At 42.4% G+C, this 19,536-nt stretch overlaps 1 long non-coding RNA gene across 1 annotated transcript in view; it reads right to left on the minus strand.

Annotated features, from left to right (window-relative positions):
* The window catches only part of LOC134346866 (uncharacterized), a 164,278-nt gene that overhangs the window by 49,034 nt on the left and 95,708 nt on the right, over positions 1–19,536 (minus strand). The gene's annotated exons all lie outside the window — the stretch shown is intronic.

Genomic DNA, 19,536 nt, shown 5'->3' on the forward strand with positions numbered 1-19,536 from the left:
TGGGTTCTGTATGTGAGTCAATGTTACAACGGTAATTCATTTGTTCAGCCAGGCAGGTTTCTGTTTAGACATTGCAATTCTATTTTTGCTCACTTTCATTCCTGACTGCAACTCAATTGTGTCTCTGCCTGCTGTTTACATTGATACAGCAATTTTAACTGGTCTTTTAAATGCCAATAGTGTTTCAGTTAGGAGCCATTTTTGAATGCTTTCTTGTAAGATTCCAAAAACTGAATGATCTCTCAGTGCAAAATTAAGCCCATTACTGAAAAGATGATGCTCAGACTATTTCTTCTAATCAGTCACATAAGCTGTCATGGTCTCCCCTTCCTTTTGATTCTGCTTATGAAACCCACAGTGTTCTGCAATCAACAATGGTTTCAGATCCAAATGTTGCCGCATTACTTTCATGATATCAACCAAACTCATTTTGGCTGGCTTGGTTGGAGCAGTTAAACATCTAAGCAAACTGCATGCTTTTCCACCTATTATGCTCAACAAAACTGGAACTTGTTTCTCATCGTCTACTCCACTTGCTTTAATATACTGCTCAATTTATTCAGTATACATCGGCTAGTTATCTTTTATGCAATCAAGTGCGTCTACCTTTCCGATGTGAACAGCCATTTCTGCTTTTTTAAAATTTATGATTATTATCATACAGTATTCATTGTTTATTAACCTGTGAATTTCATTCATTTTCTGCCTTTTTTTTTAACTCGACTGTCTCTCTCCCCCTTATGAAGAGACATGTGCCGTGCATTTTTTAACAAGAATGTGTCACTGCACTTCAGCAGGTAGGTGGTCTCTCGGGTTTGTTTTAAAACTTACTTGTTGCCACTGTTATGTTTTGAAACTAATTGAAAGGAAACATGGAGCCAGGGATAACCTGTCTACTCTTACTTTTATTTCTATTGAGGTGGACAAATATGACGTGATGGCATAATAATGCTTGCCATTCACATACTTTACATATAGCCTCTAATTATTTATGTGTAAGGAGTTTCTTCTTTTATGTTATTGCTAAGGCTAATAAAATGGCTTCTCTGTGATGTTAACTGCTGAAACTGGTTCTTTCTCTAGCAGCTTGTTTGGGTTATAATTACTGATAACGAGAATTGTATTCATTTGTTAACCAATTGGAATAGATGTTGTTCTTTCTTGTGTGTCTGTAAGCTATTGTTTTTGCGGGCTTTGGGCAGAAGGCGGAAGGGGACAGAGAGAAGAGACGTGCTGCTGTAAGCTGGGCGACGGAACGGACCCCGAGCGGGAGTCTGAGGCCCAGGGTCTTTGGCGAGGACAGGAGACACGGACAGACTCAAGTAGAGTGTTTGGTCAATCACCAAGGGTGGTCCCATTCGTGGGTCAGCAGAGTTCGGAGGACATTGACTGAAGGAAGGGGGACCCGGTTCTGTAAGAGCTCCAATGACGTGTGCACGAACTGGTTAATAATAATGGTGCCTTTATCTTTTTTTTAAACAGTTAAACAGTTCTTATTTTGCTCCTTTACTATCTACATCATCAAAGTAAGAGTTATAAAGTGTATGGTGTACCATCTGTTATTTGGCGGGGTGGGGTACAGCACACAGCATCCACACAAACTTGATTACCCCGTTTGGTGGGGCCGAAGGCTACTTCCCCTAGACGAAAGTGAGCTGAGCGAGCCTGAGGCTTACTGGGGGGCATATATGTAAAGAACAATAGATGCTTAATTAAACAATTAAGGTCATAGAAGGGACTGGGCAGGGCCTGCTTCTGGGCTGCAGTGTTCGATGACTTCATGACTCTCCGAATGACACTGCACTCCTTGCGGGCCCAGTGTCACGAGCGCAAACATCACTCGACTACCCTGCGCTCTGGCTGGAGAGCAGCTCGCTGAACCTGAGTGCAAAGTGCTCTTTGAAATCAGAGAGATAGAAGGCAGTCTACAGAGAAGAAACAGGTTTATTTCATTGATATTCCATTTCAGTTCATTTCAATGTGTTTAATTATTTAGCTCAATTATATTCAATAGTTTAATTATTTGCCATTTAAAAATTTTAAGTGCTTTTTTTAAAGAGTACACAAGTGTTTTTGAAAAATTGTAAATGCAAGGTGTTTCACAGACGTTCATTATAAGCAGTGTCTTTGACAGCTGATGAATCTGGGGAGGCTGCAACCTAGGCCATTCAAACCATTCTGGGGACAGAGCCCCATGTTAACACTTGGAGCAGCACTAAGACTGTTTTGAATGGCCGACAGGTAGTTTCACATCATGGGGGGTCGGAGTGGGCTGATCTAGGAAAGAGCATCTCCAAGGGTAGGTGGCTAGACAGCTCAACAGTTCGCAAGTTGACATGATATCAGAGGTGCAAATGGACTTGGGAGTCCTCTTGCAGGATGAGTCAGTGGTGAGGAAGGCAAATGCAATATTAGCGTTCATTTCAAGAGGACTAGAATACAAAAAGCAAGGGTGTAATGCTGAGGATTGATAATGTATTGGCCAGACTGCACTTGGAGTATTTGGGCCTCTTATCTAAAAAAGGTTTTGTGGCGTTGAAAGGATTCAGAGGAAGGTTTACAAGAATGATCCCAGGAATTAAAGGGTTAACATAGATGAAGTGTTTGATGGCTCTGGACCTGTACTTACTAGAGATTAGAAGACTGAAGTGGGTATCTCACTGAAACCAATTGAAAATTGAAGGTCCTAGAAAGAGTGGAAATGGAGAGAATGTTTCCTATCTGGATAAGTCTAGAACCAGGTGCATTGCCTCAGAATAGAAGAATGTTCCAATGTTCCTTTAGAACAGAGATGGGAAGGAATTTTTTTAGCCAGAAGGTGGTGAACTTATGGAATTCAATGCTATTGGTGGCTGTGTAGACCAAGTCATTGGGTATATTTAAAGAGGAGGTTGATAGGTTGTTGATCAGTAATGGTGTCTAAAGTTACAGAGGAAGGGCAGGAGAATAGTGTTGAGAGGGATAATGAATAATCAGCCTTGGTAGAATAATGGAGCAGACTCAATGGGCTGTGTGGACTAATTCTGCTTCTTTGTCTTATGGTTTTATGAACATGATATATTTTCAAAACTGTTGTTGATTGATTCAGGAACAAATGTAAACCAAAATATTCTAATAAATATCCTGCTTTGATGAAGCCCAATAGGGGTTGAGGCCTGGGATAGTATAAATCAACCAAAAAAGAACTGCCGGAAATCTAAAAAATGATGTTGGAAGTACTCAGCAGGTCAGGCAGCATCTGTGTGAAGAGAAACAGAGTCATTATTTCAGTTCATAATCCTTCAGCTTAGGATAGGTCAATCATAGGAAATATTGGGGTCAGCTTGAGGAGCTTAGTGGCCCACTCGTAATCCTATTTTCTTATGCTCTTGGAGTTCTTTTGTTCATTTAGGGAAAGGTGACATAGCTTTGTTTAACAAACCCTTTGAAAGAAGGTCCCTGCTTGGTACATTATTTCAGCAATGCAGTGGAATGTCAGATCTCATTTCTGTACTCAAGTCTCTAGACAGAATTGAATACACAGTCGCCTGACTCAGAGCTGAGTGCGTTTCCAACTGAGACTTGGCTGACCTGCACATAGCTGGAAGAAACCCAACATCATTAGACTCACCGAGTTCTCCCAATTGTCTGTTAAATATTGGCTCACTATCAACAAAGATATAGATACAAGATGGGTCCCTGCCAGATTGTTCCTCATGAGGCTTTCATCTTCAGAGAGAATTTGCTGATGTTCTCTTCCAACAGCATGCACTGCCCTCAGATGTTGACACAATAAATTATTTTTAACTTGCCTCAATGTGTTGAAGTCTTAGCACAAAGGTCATGGATTCAAGCCTCACCACAGAGTTCAGAAGTTGGACTGACAGCCCTTTGCAGCACAAAGGGAATTCGATGGCATAGATGCTAGTGATTCTTTTGGCAAAATACTAAAGATAAACCAAGGCATCATTTGTCTGTGCATATCCTATGCCATTATTCAAAGTCTCTCAGCTTCCCCACATTCTCGTCTAGATTAATACTTATCTATTGAAACACTGACAGCTTTAAATAAATTGACCAGCTATCTGAAAGAAAAGAAAAAAAAACTGCAAATGCTGGAAATCTGAAATGAAAGCAGAAAATGCTGGGGGCATTCAGGAGCTTCTCTGTGTCATCCTGTCTACACCTCACTTCCAGTGTAAGAAGCCAAAATAATCCAGGACCCCAGCCATCCTGGACATTCTCTCTTTTCCCCATTTCCAATGGGCAGAAGGTACATGAAGCATTGGTCAAACCACACTTGGAATATTGTGAGCAATTTTTGGCCCCTTAGATAATAAAAGATGTGATGGTGTTTGATGGCTCGGAGCTTGTACCTGCTAGAATTTAGAAAAATGATGTAGGGGGAGGGCTGTCATTGGAACCTCTTGAATATTGAAAGGGTAAATAAAGAGGACATAGAAAAATGTTTTCTATTGCGAGGGAGTTTATGATCAGCGGGCACAGCTTCATAATACAAGAACATCTCTTTAGAACAGAGAAGAGGAAGAATTTCTTTAGTCAGAAGATGATGAATCTGTGGAATTCATTGCCACAGATGCCTGAGGAGGCAAAATCATTGGGGATATTTAAAGCAGAGGTTGATGGGTTTTGATAAATAAGGGCATCAAAGGTTGGGGGAGAAAACAGGAGAATGGAGTTGACAGGGATAATAAATCAGCTATGATGGAATGGTAGAGCAGATTCGATGGGCCAAATAGACTAATTCTACTCCTATGTCATATGGTCTATGGTCTTAAAAGCCTGAAATCACAAACCATCAGGCTGAAGGCAGTTTGTATCCTACTGTTATAAGACCATTGAATAATACTATAGCTTGTGTACTCAGCACAGACATGGTATAATGAGATGGATACTCAACCTCACAGTCTACCTGATTGTGACCATGCAGATTACTGTCTGCCTGAATTGCTCTCTCTCTATAACTGTAACACTTTAACACATCCTGTTATTGTTTTTTCCCTTGAAACTGCTTTTTGCACTGATGTGGTAAAATAATCTGTATGTTCAGCCTGCTAAACAAAGTTCTTCACTATACCTTGGTAAATGTGACAATAATAAACCAATTTATCAATTTTAGGTCAGGAAGCACCTGTGGAGGTAATTATCTATCTCCGTCCGGTTTGGGGAGTCTTGCAGTAGGAGAACGGCTTGGTTAGTAATTCGGACAACTATACTGTAAAGGAAAGAGGGGTGTGTGGTAGGGAGAGGTATAGTCATCCTTTCCTCAAAATTTGGAATTGTTTATAAACACAAGAGGTTCTGCAGATGCTGGAAATCCAAAGTAACACATACAAAATACTGGAGAAACTCATCAGATCAGCAAGCATCTATGGAGGGGAATAAACAGATAATATTTCAGGCCAAGACCCCTCACAGGTACTAGAAAAGAACAGGAAAGAAGCCAAAAACCCTTTCCTTTCCAGTCCTGATGAAAGGTCTCAGCAAAAAAAAAACGTTGGTTCTTTATTCCTTTCCACGGGTGCTGCCTGACATACTGAGTATTTTTGTGTATTGTCTTTGAAATTGTTCATGCAGTTTTGATCAAATGAAGTCAAAGAACTCTATTGCCAAACATATTCAATCCATCTTCCATTATTTACATAGTGATCAACACTATTGAAAAAGGCGTGGACTTGGACAGCTGCTCTCTCATCCTCTTCCGAATGTTTCTTGGTATCTTCTAGGCAGAGGAGTGTGGTGAAATAGAAATCTATCTGCTAGCTACAAAGAGATGGTGACCTGCTGATGGTTTCAGAGTCATGCAGTGTGGAACAAGCCAATCATCCCACCTAGTCCAGGCTCACCCTAATACATCATTTACATTCATCTCATTTTATTCAAACACAGAACAGTACAGTACAGCACAGGAACAGGCACATCAGCCCAAAGTCTTGAACCAAACCAATTAAATTAGTAATCAAATGGCCAGCTAAGCTAATCCCTACTGCATAATGTCCATATGCTACCATTTCCCTCACATTCACATATCTATCGAAACATCTCTTAGAAATCCCTAATGTTTCTGCCTCTACCGCCCCAGGCAGGGCATTCCAAGCACCCACCTCTTTCTGCCCCTCACACGTAGTTGCAACTTAACCCCCCCACTCATAATCACTTCTTCTTAACTCCCTCCAGACTCTGCCTCTCAGCCTCACACCACGCAATAGCTCATTAAGTTGCCATCCCACCTGTGAGAGAGAGGGGTTCATATAAGATCATAAGACATAGGGGCAGAATTAAGCCATTTGGCCCATTGAGGCTGCTCTGCCATCCATCATGGCTCAACTCCATTCTCATCAATTCTCCTGCCTTCTCCCCATAACCTTGTTACCCTGACTAATCAAGAACTTATCAACTGTCACTTTAAACATACCTAATACCTTGGCCTCCACGGCCATCTATGGCAATGAATTCCACAGGTTTACCACCTTCTAGCTAAAGAGATCCCTCTTCACCTCTGTTCTAAATGGATGTCCCTCTATTCTGAGGTTGTGCCCTCTGGTCCTAAACTCACCCACTATAGGGAACATCCTCTCCACGTCCACTCTATCTCTGTCTAAACGCCAGTTGGTACAGCACCAGAGCCATTAAGTGCTCCTCATACGTTAATCCTTTCATTGCCTGAATCATTCTTGTGAACCTCCTCTGGACCCTCTCCAATGTCAGCACACCCTTTCTTAAATAAGGGGCCCAAAATTGCACCCAATGCTCCAAGTGCATCTGACCAATGCTTTATAAAGCCTCAGCATCATATCCTTGCCCTTATATCGTAGTCCTTTTGAAGTGAACCGTAACATTGCATTTGCCTTCCTCACCATCGACTCAACCTGCAAATTAACCTTAAGGGAATCCTGCAGAAGGATTCCCAAGTCCCTTCGACCCTCTGATGTTTGATTTTTCTCCCTGCATCTATTGAATATCATTTGTCTGAATTTATAGAAATGCTTGATGAAGTTCCAGACAGAAGATTTGAAGAAGATAAAGATGTAATGATTAGCGATTAGCAAGCTGGATTGAAAATTGACTAGTAGTGGAAACATAGAGATGATAAATGGTTTGTGTTTTGACCAGGATGTCTCGTCTACAGATTCCTATAGAGTTTGTTCTGAATTTATTTTCTGCCTCCGTGATTCATAAGAAATTTGTCCTTGGAGAAGGTGCAGAGGAGATTTAAGAGGAAGATTCCAGGACTGAGCTTTCATTATATAAAGACACTAAAGAAGAAAGAATTGTGTTTCTTAGAATTAAAAAACATTTTAAGGGTAAATTTAAGTGTTTAGAATTATTTTGAAGGAATAAATAATGAGAATCAATTTCCTATTGCACAAGAAGTCAAAATGTAAGGCTTAAAATAAAGGATGAAATGCATGAAGGGAGAGAGAAAGAGACTTTAAACCATGGATTTCTCTAACCTCTGATAATTTTCTCCCCTCTCCTTCACCCTTCTTCCATTCTGCCCCTCCCCCACCAAGTCTCTTCTCTTCACCTGCCTATCACCTCCCTCTGAAGCCCCTCCTCATTCCCTTTCTCCTATCACTCTCCTTTCCTATCAGATCACTTCCTCTTCAGCCCTTTTCCACTGAGCGCCTCCCAGCTTCTCACTTCATCACCCCTCTCCCCACCCACCCAACTTCCCACTCACCTATCACCTCCCAACTTGTACTCCATCCTCTCCCCCCACCTTCTTATTCTGGTTTCTTCCCCCTTCCTTTCTCATCCTGATGAATGGCCTCAGCCAGAAATGTCGACGCTATTCCTTTCCCTAGTTGCTACCTGATCTGCTGAGTTCCTCCAGCATTTTATATGTTACCTGGATTTCCAGCATCTATAGAATCTCCTGTGTTTATGAAAGGATTATTTTCAAGGATCCATTGTCTGCTGACATAGTACGATGGAATAAATAGTAACCAGGAAACAAAGAATATGTAGTTCAACAAGAAATTATCTGGGATACTGGAAAATGGATGGAGATGGTAAACAACTGATGAGCTCCTTCAAGGAGTTAACACATAGAAGATGGATCAAATCGCCTTCTTTGCTGCATGATTCTGTGAATTGGTAGAGAATCTTTCCTATTACAGCTTTTGTAAATTACATATCTTTTGGAACTAAATCAGCTTTGCTAAATGTGGACAAGGGAAAACAGAATAAATAGTAGCTATAACATCATATAACAGAAGTAAAATCTACTCTCAGTGGCTACTTTATTAGGTACCTCCTTTCCCTATTAAAATGGCCACTGAATGCATGTTTGTGATCTTCTGCTGCTGTAGCCCATCTACTTCAAGTTTCAACATGTTGTGTGTTCAGAGATGCTCTTCTGCACACCACTATTGTAACGTCTGGTTATTTGAGTTACTGTTGCCTTTCTGTCAGTTTGAGCCAGTCTGACCATTCTCCTCTGACCTCTCTCACTAACAAGGTGTTTTTCCGCACAGAATTGCTGCTCACTGCATGTTATTCTTTTTAAATTTTTAATTTGTGTGTAAAAATCCCAGGAGATCAGCCGTTGCTGAGACACTCGAACCACATCCTCCGGCACCAACAATCCACAGTCAAAATCACTTAGATCACATTTCTTCCTCATTCGGATGTTTGGTCTAAACAGCAGCTGAACCTCCATGGCCACATCATTTGCATTAATAAATAGATGTACAGGTGTACCTAATAATGTGGCCACTGAGTGTATTTGCAACATAAATCATGAGGAGATCGATGTTTCACTAATTAACTTACTTCCTCATGACACAGTAGGAAGCCATTTCATCTCAAGGAGACCACGCTGAGTCAGTTTCCCTTCAATGTTCCCTGTAAACTCCCCCCCGCCCCATATTTTGTACAGTATTTACAAACGCTGGAAACTGAGCAAGTTGGATTCTGATTATTGACTATCCACTGAGATTATTCAGTTTACTGAGGTTAATTAGATTTGGAGATACTAGATTGCAAAGTTCTTTTTCTTTGAGAAAATAGGGTAATTCAGTTGAATATATAGACATTAATGGGACTATATTCTTAATATAGGATCTCCACTGACAACCTTACATCATCTAATGGGCTAGATGGACAGGGTGGACTAACACTAACTTATTGCTATTTTTTTAATGGGATAATCTAGAACTATAAATTTTAGAAGAAATGTCTGCCCAACTAAGATGGAAAAGAGGAGCTATTTTTCAAGAGGCTTATCATTTTGTGTTAGAAATGCTACCCATGATAGCTCAGTCATTGAACACATTCAAGGATGAAATGAATGTCAAGAGTGAGGTATAGCAGGCAGAAAACAAAGGCAAGTACGTGAATGGCTGGACATGGACATGGTCTGAACAATCGTCAGTTCTTGTCTTTCCAAGCATTCCTCAGTGTTTGCCTTCACCACCTCTTTCCAGAGGAGACCTGTGAGACCTTCTCTCATTGTTCCCCTCCTGTGTTCTCTCCTCTGCTGTAAGAGGAGTAAACACCATAGTCTAACTAAGACAGCCTAGTCCATTGCAGGCAAAGCACTTCCTGACGCCGAGTACATTTACATGGAGCACTGCCACAAGGAAGCAGCATCCATCATCAAAGACCCGCACTCCACCCCTCCCACGCTCTCTTCTCACTATTACCATCAGGCAGGAGGTCCCACACCACCAGGTTCAGGAGGAGTTATTACCCTACAGACATCAGGCTCCTGAACCAGCGTGGAAAACTTCATTCACTAATCCTCCAAACTGATTCTATGTCCTGCAGGCTCATTTTCAAGGACTCTTTACAACTCATTTTCTCAGTATTGCTTATTTTTTATTTACACTGTTCGTCTTTTTAGCACATTGGTTGTTTGTCAGCCTTTCCCTGTAAATATCTTTAAGAAAATGAACCCCAGGGTGGTGTATGGTGACATACTGTATATGTACTTTGATACCAGGTTTACCTTGAACTATGAAACCCGTGTCTCCAGCCACCTATCCTTCCTCAGTACTTCTTCAACACCATCCCACCAGTCACATTAGGCTCCTGTCTCACCACTCCCTTCTCCTTTTCATAACGGCCATCTTCCCTCTTCACTCTCTGTCCTGTCACAGGGCTTTGACCCAAAATGCTGACAATTCCTCTCCCCTCCAGATGCTGCTCAACCCATTAATTTCCCCCAGAAGATGAACCAATTGCTACTCTCATTTGCCACAAGTCACACACAAACAACACTAATTTATCAGAATCAGAGTCTGGTTCATTATCACTGACATATTTTGTGAAATTTGTTGTTTTGTGGCAGCAGTACAGAGTAATACATAAAAATTACTATAAATTACAAAGAGAATATATTATAAATAAATAAATCGTGCAAAAAAGAGAAAAATACTGAGGTAGTCATAAACACAGCAGACTCATGTGTTAACGGGCTGTTCAGAAATCTTGAGTGTGTGTCTTCAGCCTCCTGTACCTGCACATTGATGGTATTAATGAGAAGAGGGACCCTGAGGATTCTTCATGAGGAATGCCGCCTTCTTAGGTCATCGTCTTTTGAAGGCGCGGAGGCTAATGCCCATAATGAAATTGGCTAAGGTAAAGAAGGAGAATTTATGAACAAAACCATGACAATCTCTTTTATATACAATTAATGTGAATTAACTTAATCCCTGCTTTACAGCAATATGGTAACTGGGGCTGATTAGCAAGTGCAAATAACCAAAGTTCAAAGTTCAAAGTAAATTTATTGTCAAAGTACATGTATGTCATCATTTTCTACCCAGAGATCCATTTTCTTGCAGGCATTCACACGAGAAACAAAGAAACACAATAGAATCAATGAAAAACTGCACACAAAGACGAATAAACAGCAAATGTGCGTAAGTAGACAGATTGCACAATTTTAAAAAATAAGAATAAACAAATAATAATCAATATTAAAGGCTTAAGTTGTAGAGTCCTTGGAAATGAGTCCATAGGTTGTAGAATCAGTTTAGAGTTGAGACAAGTGAAGCTATCCATTCTGGTTCATGAGCTTGATGACTGAGGGTTAATAACTGTTCCTGAACCTGGCGATGTGGGACCTAAACTTCCTGTACCTCCTTTCCGATGGCAGAAGCAAGAAAACAGCATGGCCTGCTGGTGAGGTCCTTGCTGATGGCTGTTTTGTGCTCCCAGTAGATGTGCTCAATGGTGGGGAAGGTTTTTCCTTTTGAAGGTCTGGGCTGCATCCACCACTTTTTGCAGGCTGCATGATTAACCAATCATGTACTTGTCAATGGTGTCACAATGCACAGTACCCTGTGCATGCCTACTTCACCACGGGGTACCACAGACATGCCGGGAGCACACTCTGGGAAGAGAAACTGCAAAGACTGCCCATAAGTTTAGAGCTTTATATGAGGCAATAGATGACTCAGCTAAAATGGGCACTCGCTGGGAAAAGTGAAATATTTGTGAGAGGGAACAACCAGTTAAATTGTCATAGATCACAAATACGTTGTGCATTTGTATTTTTCCATGTTGTAATTATGTGGCAAAAAGAATGATTGTACAAATTATATTGATTGACTGTGTTGAGAAAAGAAATTTATTTTAACCAACAAAACAACTGTAAGACATTTGAAAGGACTATTTTGAAAAAAACTTCCAGGTGATAAAACCCAATAGAATGAAACATTTTATTATCAAAACTGAATGTGACTGAAGGACTGGGTTATTGGGAGGGGGAGGGAGGGAGAGAGAGAGAGAGGGAGAGAGGGAAAAAAACAGTATACAAGGAATAGTTCTGGTTTTGCAGAGTGCTAGACAAGTGTTTATGAAGAACCATGGGACTTGTATTATTTCATAAACCAGGGAGACAATTGTTTCTTAGGGACTTGAATTATGGTCAAGGCTGCTGATGGAATAAAAATCCTTCCCTCAGGTCATCACACTGAATTCTGTTTATGCCATTCACGAAAAATTAATTGGACCAGGAATTAGATAAAGTTAATTGGGTAAAGAACTAAAAAAGATGAGTTTATTGGTACACTATAATCCTTTGAGGTTTTATTTCAATGTTGTTGGAGGCAATACAGATGCCAATTAGCTGATTGTTCTTTGGCATTGGTTTTGTCAAAATCAAACTTCAAAAATTCTTTCTCCAAAAAAATGTAATTTATCAGAATAATGCCTTAAATGTCTAAAGTTTAGCTTTATTTGTCACATGTAGGTAGAAGCAGACAGTGCAACGTTACTTGTGTTAACGTCCAACATAGTCCGAAATATGCTGGTGGCAGCCCACAAATGGGACCAGGTTTCTGGAGGCAAAACAGCATGCCCACAATTTACTAACCCTAATCTGTATAACTTTGGAATGTGGGAGCAGAATGGAGCACCCAGAGGAAAGCTACAATCACATGGGGAGAACATTCAATCTCCTTCCAGACAGTGGTGAAAATTGAACACTGATTTTACAGCTGGCCCTGTAAAGTGTCACGTTAACCACTACACTACTGTGAAAAAATCTAAAACAAAAGGTAATAACTCCATCACATTTTCCCAAATGAGATAAAGATCTCCACCAAAATCAGTAAACAATGTGCCAAAGAACTCATTCGCAAGATCACAGGTTAGTTGTGAATGAAGAGAACTAATTATACATCTTCATCCTCCCTGGGTCACAATTTCAAATAATCCTATGCTGTCTCTGCTACAACATTTAACCATTTCCTGAATGGCTTCAAGATCTGTGTTTCTACTTTGATAAGTGAGGAATTGAATTGAATTGGCTGAGTAATTGGTTCCAAGTCAGACTGATGGCTGTCAGGATAGGAAATAGCACAGTTAATCATACACTGCAAGAACATGGAGGAGTGGTCTGTGCAGTAAAATTCTGGTGAACTGAAGTTCAAGTGGAAATGCAATCTAGACTTGCGTGTCTGCACCCTGCTCTCCACAAATATTAAATACAATAGAACATGGAACAACACAGGCTTTTGGCTCCAGTATTGGGATGATCCTTTAACCTACTCCAAGATCAATCTAGCTTTCCCTCTCACATAGTCTTCCATTTTTCCTTTCATCCAAGTGCCTATCGAAGAGTCCCTAGTATATCTGCTTCTATCACCACCCTCACCAGAACATTCCATATCCTTACCGCTGTTTCAAATCCCCACCTCTGACAACCCCCTATATTTTCTTCCCATCACCTTAAAAGGATGTCCTCTGGTATTAGCCATTATCACTCTGGGGGAAAGGCACTGGCTATCCACTCCATGTTTTTTATCATCTCATACACCTCTATCAAGTCTCTTTTTTTTTTGCTCCAATGTGAAAAGCTCTAGCTCAACCTTTCCTCATAATACATGTTCTCTAATCCAGGTAGCACCCTCTCTGAAGCTTCTTAAGATACTGGATAGTGGTGGGAATGTCAGCTTTTAGGGGGCATAGGCACAAGGTGAGAAGGACAAGACCAAGAGAGATCTGTCAGGCAAGGTTTCTTCATGCCCAAATCGGCAGATTCCTGGAGCATGCTTCCAGGAGAGGTGTAGAGGCAACTAGAGGCATTGAGACATTCACATGAACAAGCAGGGTACAGAGTGTTACAGACAATGTGGAAGCAGATGGAACATTTAATTTGGCATCATGTTACAAGCCTAGTGTTCAGGCCCTGTCATCAGTGAGCCCGGAGTTTGGGTCCTCATTCATTGGTGAGTCCTGAGCCGATACAGTAGGTCATAACCCGAAGGTCAATCGGAAGTCTGGACTGAAGCCCCAAGTTTAATTGGACATCCAGATGTCAAGGGCCGATGCCGAAGTCCAGAATCTGTGAATCCCTGCGAGACCGCTGGGGAAGTTGAAGGCCCAATATATGCAAATCTATAGGTCTGCTGGAGACCAAAGATGGCCTGTCCTGAGAATAGAGGACTGCCTATGTGTGGGGTGGATGGGAAGCAGGAAGGGGGCTTATTTTGCAGTTGTTGCTTTGTCTCTTGATATGTTGTGTGTATTTCTGCCAAGTATAGTGGACATGCTATGTTGGCAGAGGAATGTGTGTCGACACTTGTGGGACGCCTCCAGCACATCCTCCAGTGTGAACACAAACAACATATTTCACTGTATGTTTCCATGTGTATGCAATAATGAATCCGAACATCAGTCTGAATCTGGACCCACATGAGTGACCAAGATGTGATGGTCATGTGGAACGAGGAAAAGGGGGAGCGTAAAGTGCCAGCAGTTGGCTGTGTAGAAGGCAATAGTCTGTGGTCTACAGTGCACAGGATCTATACATGGGATGAACAGTTCCAGCTTGAAAAGATTCATACAGATAACAGATGCTTAGAGATATCCATATTAGTGTAGTTTTCAGATTGTTATCCTCAAGGAACCTCCAACGTTGGATTGTTTTTCACTTCATAAGGAGATGTTAGGACGAGTAATGAAGATATATTCCAAGAATGTCCTTATATAATGCATTTCACTGTATGTTTTGATGAGCATGTGATCATCTGAGTCATAGTTGGCATGAAGAGCTTGTTCCTGTGCTGAACTTTTCCACGTTTCTCTGGTGTGTTTAACCTTCCACTCTGCCACTGAACTTGGCCTGAGTATAGCAGCAGTGCCTCATTGACCTGAGGGGCTGCACGTGGGGACATTTCACACTTCAGCTTTTATGCCAGAGAAAGGGAAGTGGTTGACTTTCTTAATAATTTTTGAAAGTAACTCATATAGGTTGAGTCATGTTTGAAATCTTGTTTTAGTTATTCAAATATGTGTCAGCCATTTCTAATGTCTCTGATCAGAGCTGTTTGGAGTGGAAGGTTAGTAAATGGGTTTATTAATACGGTGGGAAGCTTTGTTTAGCATGCTACCCCTACAGATCATTTCAACACATCAGTACATCAAGATAATTGAAGTGGAAAACAATACTAGGATGCAGAATGAAGTGTTACAGAGAAAGTGCAGTGCAGGTACACAATAGAATGCAAGGCCGTAATAAGGTAGATTATGAGATCAGGAGTCTATTTTTTCAGAATAGGGGACATTTAACAGTGCCAGTGAAGCTGTTCTTCAGCCTGGTGGTACCTGTACTTGCTTTCAGTTTTTGTATCTTCAGCCCAGTGGTGGTAGGGAGGGGGAGAAAGTGAGAATGAGCAGGGTGGCTGGTGTTTTTGATTATATTGGCTGCTTTACCAAGGCGACAAGAACAAAGCCTTTGGCAGCATGAGTCTGTGGGCAGGGCTTTCATCAGAATAAGAAGTAGCCTTATTATTGACAAGTGCTGTGAATTTGTTGTTGTACAGCAGAGGTACAATGCAAAGCTACAGATTTCACAACACCAAGGTTTGCATGGCACCGTGGATTGGGGGGTGGCGCAGTCGCGTAACAGTTAGCGCCATGGTTTACAGCGCCGGTGGTCTTTGATTGAGGCTCACTTCCCGTTGTTATCTGTGAGGAGTTTATATGTTCTCCCTGTGATCACATTAGTCTCCTCTGTGAGCTCCAGCTTCTTCCCACCAAGGCGCCCGGGTTAGGGTTGGTAAGTTGTGGTCATGCTAGGTTGGTGCCATTTACAGGCTGCCCCCGATGCAATCTTTTGACTGTGTTGGTTGTTGATGCAAATGACACACTTACTCCATTTCGATGGACAAATGATAAATAATACTCATCTCTCTTTATCTCATTTCACTACATGGATGTTGTGGGGTAGCCATGAAGATCCTGAGAGCTGGATTGGTGGAGAAAGGTTGGAGCAGATGCAGACATCTCATGTGAATTTACGGAGCTGGAGTGTGGAAACGGGCCCTTCAGCCCAACTCTCCCATGCTGACCCAGTACCTACCTGAAGTAGTCCTATTTCCCCATATCCCTCTCAACCTTTCCTTTCTCTATTTGTGTGCATTCTGGTCAGTTAGCTGGTTCTACCCTTAGAAGGTGTATCTGTCGTGATTCTTTGAGAGAATTCTGCTGCTTGATCCGGGTGGGATATCAAGATGGATGCAGTAGGTGGGCCATGTGACTCTTTTAGTTCTATAGAGTCTGGTGTTACAACTGATATAAAATCAGAATCCAAATCAGGTTGATTATCATTGAATTTTGTTGTTTTATGGCAGCAGTATAGTGTAAGACATAAAAAACTACTAGAAGTTACCAACGGACAAACAAATAATAGACAGCTGGAAGGATAGATGGACAGATGGATAGACAGTCAGGCAGACAGGGAGACAGACAAACAGGCAGATGGATGGACAGACAAATAAATAGAATAGATAGAGCAAAAGAGGAATAGGCAGGTAGTGTTCATGGGTTCATTGGCCATTCAAAAATCTAATAGCAGAGGTGTAAAGCTGTTCCAACAATGCTGAATGTGGGTCTTCTGGCTGCTGTACCTCCTTCCTGATGGTAGGTGAGGGAATGTTGCAGATAGTTAGGGTCCTCAATGATGGATGCCGCCTTCTTGAAGCACAGCATCTTGAAGATGTCCTCGATGGTGGGCAGGCTTGTAGCCGTAATAGAGCTGGCTGAATCAAAATTCCTCTGCAGCCTCTTTGGAGTCTGCACATCAGGGAGCCTCCATACTAGGTGGTAATGCAATGAGTCAGAATTTCATTTCATCTGGCACCAGTCAGAATCAGCACAGGAGCATCAGTGAACACTGACGAAGAACAGAACAGGCGCTGTGATATTGACCCGTCTGAATAAAGCAGTCATACTGGACAGCAAATGGACCAGACTGAATAGATATGAATGCAAATAGGTGACCTAAACATCACTCCATGAAATTATACAACAACCCTTCACATCTGATGCACCAGTGGAAGCATAAAGGGAAATGTTAGTATAGTGATTCTATTACAGGTCCCAGTAACCCAAAGGCCTAAACCACACTAATTCAAGCAACCAGTTTGAATCCCATCTGAGGAATTCCAAATTCAGAATCAGAATTTATATTACAGACATGAAATTTGTTGCTTTGAGACAACAGTACAGTGCCAAACTAAAAATTATTATAAATCACAAAATTATTACAACAAATAAATAAAGAGTACAAAAGAAAAAAAAGCAAGGGAAATAGTGTTCTTAGACCATTCAGAAATCTGATGGCAGAGGGGAAGAACAGTATACACAAAATGCTGGAGGAACTCAGCTGGCCAGGCAGCACCTATGGAGGGAAAGAAATCGTCAATATTTTGTGCCAAGGCCCTTCATCGGGACTGGAAAAGAAGGGGGAAGAAGCCAAAACAAGAAGAGATTTCTCAGTCATTGAGTGTGAGTTTTCAGGTTCCTGTACCTTCTCCCAGATGGAGGTCCCTTAGTGATGAATGCTGCCTTCTTGAGACACTGCATCTTGAAGATGTCCTAAAGACTTTTTTGAGATTAGCGGTTTTTGTCGCATGTATATTAAAATGTGAAAACATAGAGTGAAATGCGTTGTTTGTGTCAACAACCAACACTGTCCAAAGGGGGTGCTGGGGGCAGATTGTCACCGTACTTGAGCACCAACAGTGCATGCCCACAACTTACTGACCCTAACCAGTATATCTTTGAAACGTGAGAGTACACGGGAACACGAGAGGAAACACGCTTTCGGAGGGAGAACATACAAACTCCTCGCAGACACTGGAACACGAGAGGAGACACACGCTTTCGGAGGGAGAACATACAAACTCCTCGCAGACACTGGAACATGAGAGGAGACACACGCTTTCGGAGGGAGAACATACAAACTCCTCGCAGACACTGGAACACTAGAGGAAACACGCTTTCGGAGGGAGAACATACAAACTCCTCGCAGACACTGGAACACGAGAGGAAACACGCTTTCGTAGGGAGAACATACAAACTCCTCGCAGACACTGGAACACTGGAGGAAACACACGCTTTCGGAGGGAGAACATACAAACTCCTCGCAGATACTGGAACACTAGAGGAGACACACGCTTTCGGAGGGAGAACATGTAAACTCCTCGCAGACACTGGAGCACGAGAGGAGACACACGCTTTCCGAGGGAGAACATACAAACTCCTCGCAGACACGGGAACACGAGAGGAAACACGCTTTCAAGGGAGAACATACAAACTCCTCGCAGACACTGGAACACGAGAGGAGACACACGGTTTCGGAGGGAGAACATACAAACTCCTCGCAGACACTGGAACACTAGAGGAGACACACGCTTTCGGAGGGAGAATATACAAACTCCTCGCAGACACTGGAACACGAGAGGAGACACACGCTTTCGGAGGGAGAACATACAAACTCCTCGCAGACACTGGAACACGAGAGGAGACACACGCTTTCGGAGGGAGAACATACAAACTCCTCGCAGACACTGGAACATGAGAGGAGACACACGCTTTCGGAGGGAGAACATACAAACTCCTCGCAGACACTGGAACACTAGAGGAAACACGCTTTCGGAGGGAGAACATACAAACTCCTCGCAGACACTGGAACACGAGAGGAGACACACGCTTTCGGAGGGAGAACATACAAACTCCTCGCAGACACTGGAACACTGGAGGAAACACACGCTTTCGGAGGGAGAACATACAAACTCCTCGCAGATACTGGAACACTAGAGGAGACACACGCTTTCGGAGGGAGAACATACAAACTCCTCGCAGACACGGGAACACGAGAGGAAACACACGCTTTCAAGGGAGAGCATACAAACTCCTCGCAGACAATGGAACACGAGAGGAAACACGCTTTCGGAGGGAGAACATACAAACTCCTCGCAGACACTGGAACACTAGAGGAGACACACGCTTTCGGAGGGAGAACATACAAACTCCTCGCAGACACTGGAACACTAGAGGAAACACGCTTTCGGAGGGAGAACATACAAACTCCTCGCAGACACGGGAACACGAGAGGAAACACACGCTTTCAAGGGAGAGCATACAAACTCCTCGCAGACAATGGAACACGAGAGGAAACACGCTTTCGGAGGGAGAACATACAAACTCCTCGCAGACACTGGAACACTAGAGGAGACACACGCTTTCGGAGGGAGAACATACAAACTCCTTGCAGACACTGGAACATGAGAGGAGACACACGGTTTCGGAGGGAGAACATACAAACTCCTCGCAGACACTGGAACACTAGAGGAGACACACGCTTTCGGAGGGAGAATATGCAAACTCCTCGCAGACACTGGAACACGAGAGGAGACACACGCTTTCGGAGGGAGAACATACAAACTCCTCGCAGACACTGGAACACGAGAGGAGACACACGCTTTCGGAGGGAGAACATACAAACTCCTTGCAGATACTGGAACACGAGAGGAGACACACGCTTTCGGAGGGAGAACATACAATCTCCTTGCAGATACTGGAACATGAGAGGAGACACACGCTTTCGGAGGGAGAACATACAATCTCCTTGCAGATACTGGAACATGAGAGGAGACACACGCTTTCGGAGGGAGAACATACAATCTCCTTGCAGATACTGGAACACGAGAGGAAACACACACTTTCAGAGGGAGAACATACAAACTCCTCGCAGACACTGGAACACTAGAGGAGACACACGCTTTCAGAGGG

This window comes from Mobula hypostoma, chromosome 5 (assembly GCF_963921235.1).
Source record: "Mobula hypostoma chromosome 5, sMobHyp1.1, whole genome shotgun sequence".
Lineage (NCBI taxonomy): Eukaryota > Metazoa > Chordata > Chondrichthyes > Myliobatiformes > Myliobatidae > Mobula > Mobula hypostoma.